The 5960-nt window shown below is 39.0% G+C and overlaps 1 non-coding gene across 1 annotated transcript; it reads right to left on the bottom strand.

Annotated features, from left to right (window-relative positions):
- Nucleotides 1-534: 534 nt before the first annotated feature.
- LOC122150560 lies at nucleotides 535-640 on the bottom strand. The gene has a single exon (XR_006163727.1). It is a non-coding gene; the product is annotated as a U6 spliceosomal RNA (small nuclear RNA).
- Nucleotides 641-5960: the final 5320 nt, after the last annotated feature.

Below are 5960 nucleotides of genomic sequence, written 5' to 3'. Positions count from 1 at the left end.
TTTCTTCTTCATATAGAAAAGATGTCTTGCAGATATTCTGAAGTAAGAGTTTTTAAAATATCACAATGTCTTCCCTCTACTTAATCTACCACTTGTTCAATTTCTCTATGAGTTAATGTTTGTTTGCTTGTTGGTAAGCTAAATAGAGAATTCCCCCAGTAGTGCAAATGGTTAATACGCTCGTCTGCTAAATGAAGTGTTGTAAGTTTGATTACACCCAGAGGCACCTCCATGGAAAGGCCTGGGCATCTACTTCTGAAATATCAGTCATTGAAAATCCTGTGGCGCACAGTTCTACTCTGACACACATGGGTCACCATGAGTTGGAATTGACTCATATGCAACTAGACTGGACAGTTAAACAGTAGAATAGAAGATGTTAGAATTCTGACCTAATTTTCCTTGATCCATTCATTCATGTAACAAATGTCTGCATAGAAGTGACAAAGGAGGCACTAGGTTTACAGGTTTTTTTTTTTTTAAGTTTTTATTGTGATTTCAGTGAAAGTTTACAGTACAAATTCATTTTCATACAAAAATATGGAAGTTTTCATGAATTTGCAAGTCATCCTTGAGCAGAGACCGTGGTAATCTTCTCTGTATCGTTCCAATTTTAGTAAATATGCTGTGGAGCAAGCACTACATTTCTGTAAAGTCTCAACTTTTGACTGTTAAATATTTTATTAATACAGCTCTGAGAGGTTCTACAAACTCACCCAATTTTATAAGGCTACAGCATATTTTCCATAACATTTTCTGTATCACAATAGTGATAGAGATTTTACCAACCATCCTAGTGTTTGGAAGACAAACCTTCAGACTGAAAGTGACCAAAGAGATTTTGTCATAACTTGTAAGTCCTAAAACTACGTTTACATGATCACTTCCTCTATCACATGAATAAATTCTTAACATCTTTAGCAGCAGCAGCAGCAGCAGCAGCAGCAGCAGCAGCAGCAGCAGTGGTTAAAATCAGTCTACCTGCTGTTTTGGTGGTGTTTTGCCCATTAAGTATTTTGCATCCACCTATTTGTGTTCTTCATGGAGCTCTGTTGGTGTTGTGGTTAAAGCATTTGGCTACTAACTAAAAGGTCAGTGGTTCGAACCCAACAGCCACTCCAAGGCAGAAAGTTGAAGCAGTCTGCTTCTGTAAAGATTTACAGCCTTGGAAACTCAATGGGAGTTGCTGAGTTGGAATTGACTCCATGACAGTAAATTTGGTTTGGTTTTTATATTGCTGTACTTCATAGTCTTCAATTTACTCTAATTGTACAACCCCAGGATTTGAATTGTGCATTCATTTATTAATTCATTTAACAAATAGTGATTGCTTAATATCTCCATGTGGTTAAGTTATACCTAGGATCCACTTAGTCATTTATTCATCATTCAACAAGCATTTATTGAAGAGCTTATCTATTCCAGGGTCTAGTATAGATGTACTGGGTTTCTAGGAATGGAAACTTGGCTTTTCCTGTTCTTGAGGAGCTGACAGTACATAGCATTCATCACAGTTTAATTCATAAGTAGGGGCACTCCTGAGCATCTCTCTTTAGAAAGGGATGAACCATCACAACAAATTTCCCCTTAATTGTATCTTTCTGATCTCTTCTTCGTGTCATATTTTTTTTTCCTCTCTCTCTTTCCCCTCAATGGACTTTATAGAGAGCTAAACAGTCTTTCTGTGGTCCTCTCTTTTCTCTCTTCTCCACTCTCCCAATAGGAAGTCATGTTAGTGCCATTTCAGCAGGTGCATAGCTAATCCTCACACTTTGTACATGGGGCCTGAATATTATTGTAACCATTTGTCAAATGAGAAAATAGATGTTGAAATTAAGAGAATTCATCCAAACTGCTCAAACCTGTGATGAAATCAGACCTACAACCTAGATGTTTTCACTACATCATGCTGACTCCAACATAATCTTCCCTAAATTAATATAATATTCCCAAAGCATGTGTAGTTATAAGCAGCAAATTTTCATAGAATCAACTTAATTTTAGTTTTCCTTTATTCTTGAAATTGTGCCTATTCCCACATCCCAAATATATGTTTTTAAATTTCATAGTTAGAAATGGCAATTAAGTTGATGCCAAACCTGATGTCAGATTTTCCTGATCAAGTCATGACTTTACCTGGTAGTTGCTTATCCCACTAGAAAGAGTCTGTTTGCAGAAAACAGGCTACTTTTACAATTCTGAGGTAGCAAATATAGTTCCAAGGTTGCTTAGTAAGTGCTCTGGATTCCTTTTTTTTTTTTTTTTCCATGAATGGAGGTCGAGATATGAATCGATAGACACTCTGTCTCTCTCAATCCCTTAAATCCAGACACTGTTAGAATGCACACTATTACAGAGAGAATGAGCATTAGAAGCAGAAACATGGATTTTGCTTGCATCTGATCGGTGTCTGGAGGAACAAAAACAGCGACTTTTTGCTTAATTTACCCTTACAATTTTCTAGCATTAGAAGTCTTGTGAGTACAGACTTTGGACTACATACTAGCCTGGAGAAGTAGATTATCAGGGCAATCTACCTAATCTAGATTAGGATTCACAGATTCTCTGTTTGTGGAACTGGGCTAGTAGCCATCCAAGCACACATGTTTTTAAATAAAGATAACTGGGAGCTGTTTCTGGATGAAATAGATGAGAATTCTTGATGCAAGAATGTTCAGGAACAGAGAAGTTAAGACAAAGAGTAGTGAGTGGATAAGCATAATGCAGGGGGAATGCTGAGGTATATATCTTCCCTTATAGATTTATGAACAGGTCTTGAATGCCAGTGAGGAGAATGGTAAGACCAGAAGCCGAAGGTGTTGTATTCATAAAAGATTTTGTGAAACTGAGAAAAAGTAGTGTTGCTTTGAGGACTCAGAGCCCAAGATCTACACAGAACTGTGGAGAGGGATTTTCTCCCATTTCAGCACTGAAGGATAGCAACATCCTGGAGAGCTATGGGGAAAAGCTACACAATGGTAGTGTCTGCCCACCAGATTGACAAGAAAGCAGTGTTATCACAGAAAGCTGACAGCTGAGGCAGTGACAAAGATAGTAACAAGCTACCCTCAGGTGACTCCAGTTAGCAGACTTCCATGAGGAAAACTGAAAAGCTCTTGTGAAAAACTCCTGGGGACTTCCAGAAACACTTGGTGTAGAAAGAGTTGGCAGAGAACTGCATTTCTTAGGTCTGCAGTTGGGAACTAGAAGCTGGCAAGATATAGTATCCAATGTTGTTGTTTTGTGCTGAGCTAGTGAGTCCTGAGACATTCAAGTTAAACACACTAGGATTAAACAAAGAATAATATAGTTGATTGCTTTAAAATGTGACAGGAAGAATTCAAATGAAATATAAGTATTGTAAATGAAAGGAATAAATATAGTCCTGCTTAATGGCATAAAGATTCTGCCATAAAGATCATTCTTTCAATCAGGCTTCCTCAGGAGATTTAGAGGTCATACCCTAGAATGTCCTTTAATAAGACCAACCCAAATATATTCCATCAAACTAAAGATAATACTTTTTTTTTTTTTTTTAAGTCAAGGTATACCAAATTCCAGTAGAAGTCATTTGGTAGACTACCCGTTCTTCTTCCTTGCCCTCATCCACTTTCATCCCCAAGACTCCCATACTCTTGGCATGTCAGATGGCCAAAATCCTTGTAAGGATTTCTCACATTCCTTGACTTTGGTGCTAATGTCTAACAATTCACTATTTAATTGGAGGGTGGATGGGGTATTCTGACAGTCAGCAGAATGAGTATTTCTTTGAGGAAGATGAGAATGATGAGGTTCTAATCACCCTATCTGGGCACTAAGTCAGTGCTTGCTCCTCTGTAGTTCATCAGAAAACAGGCTCCAATGAAGAGAGAATGGAAGGATCATTACCTGCTCCAAGAGGGTCTCTGAATCTAAGAACAGCTTATTTGTAAACTAGGTTTTTACTTAGAATCACTGTTTGATTAGAAAGTACCTCCTAGTGTGTCAGTGGGAGCTCTAGTAGCATAGTGCCTAAGGCATTTGACTGCTAATCAGAAAGCTGGTGGTTCAAACCCACCAGCCACTCCTCGGAAGGAAGATGGGGCAATCTACTTTCATAGTGATACTGCCTCGGAAACCCAAGGAGGGTTTGCTGTGAGTTGGGTCCGACTTGATGGCGATTAACAACAACAAGTGTGTCAGTGATTATGTCTAGGGTACTCAAGGAGAGATGGGGAAGACTCTAGTGCAAGGATTAGATGATGACCCTCAAGGAGGTGAAGCTCATTCGAGACCACAAAAAGCAAACATCTCATGGAACTTTGAGCAGATTCTACTTTCCCATTCCCTGAATGGAGAAGAGCGTACTGGGAGTGCAAGTAGCTCATGCCAACAAGGGGCTCTGGTACAAAGATTCCTCATGCAGCTTCTGTAAAAATCATTGGAGAACGGGGAAAACATTATTAATGATGTGGAGTTTGCAACCTCATGGAGCTTTAGATTACAGTAATTTATCCCTTAAAGACTATGAAAGAAAGTTATATAACTTTGGAAAATATTAAGTCTCTACTAAAGTGAAACATAAATATATATCCACTATGATTCAGAAATTCTATTTCTGTGTGTATACCCAAGCGAAAGAGGACATAAAACCATACACAAGAATAATCACAGTAGCATTATTCATGATAACCTAAAACTACAAATAACTCAAAAGTGTACCTAGAGTAGAATGGATTAATAAATTATGATATGTTCTTACAATGAAATACTGAAAACATTGGAGAAAAGAAGTACTGCTACATATGGGGCCACAGACAACTCTCACAGACATATGAGAGTCTGAACAAAAGAAACCAGAACCAAAAGAGTCATTGTTATGAGTCCACTTATGTGAAGGTGGTGCAGTGGTTGAGTTCTCAGTTGCTAACAGAAAGGTTGACAGTTCAAACCCACTAGCCACTGTGTGGTAGAACAATGTGTCAATCTGCTTCTGTGAAGATTATAGGCTTGGAAACTCTGTAATATGGAGCAATTCTTCCCTATCACATAGGGTCATTATGAGTCAGAATTGATTTGATCAGTGGGCTCAGGCCACTTAGTGAAGTCCAAAGCTAGACAAAACTAAACTTTGGTGACAAAGACCTGAGAGTGGTCACTTTACTAGGACAGAAAGGAATCGGCAGGGGTACTGGAAAAGTGCTTCATCTTACTACGGATGGAGGTTGTTGCTGTTGTTGTTGTTATGTGCCGTCGAGTCAGCCCCAACTCATAGCGACCCCTCCTTGGGTTTCTGAGGCAGTATCACCATGGAAGTAGATTGCCCAACCTTCCTTCCAAGGAGTGGCTGGTGGGTTTGAACCACCAGCCTTCTGGTTAGCAGTCAAGTGCCTTAGGCACTACACTACCACAGCTCCTGTGGATGGAGGTAACATGGGGATATACAAATGTATTGAGCTGGTATGCTTAATGCTTGCATGTTTGCTGTATGTAAAAAGAAAAAAGAAGATGTCAATTTTTTAAAAAAAAAATAACTGTAAAAAAACAAAAACCCAAACTCAACTGCCATCAAGTCAGATCTGTCTCAGAATGCCCCTCCTTGGGTTTCTGAGACGGTATGACTAAAGAAGTAGATTGCCCAACCTTCCTTCCGAGGAGTGACTATTAGCATGTGGAGCTGACTGGGAATGGTATAGAAAAGAGCCAACAAACTTTTCAAGAAACTTCTATAGTCTGAGGCTAAAAGGGACTGTGGCTATTCAATGGACAATTAGCAGGGTAAGAAAATAGCTCTTTATTCAAAGAAGGCAAATTCTCTAATGTCATTTTAGATGTGGTCAAGGAGGATAATAGAAAAATAAAAACCTCTCAAAGGACAGAGCCAGAAGCTGGGAAAGTATTCCCTGTGAACAGAGGTCAGGTCTAGTCAAGGGTAGGTGGTCTGCCCTGTCTGTCAAGCCCAATATCAGGATTTTGACAAC

Source organism: Orycteropus afer, unplaced genomic scaffold, assembly GCF_000298275.1.
Source record: "Orycteropus afer afer isolate SDZICR_OR568_19922 unplaced genomic scaffold, OryAfe1.0 scaffold00172, whole genome shotgun sequence".
NCBI classification, from domain to species: Eukaryota; Metazoa; Chordata; class Mammalia; order Tubulidentata; family Orycteropodidae; genus Orycteropus; species Orycteropus afer.
The sequence above is the reverse complement of the archived record's forward strand: the minus strand, read 5'-3'. Positions and strand labels throughout refer to the sequence as shown.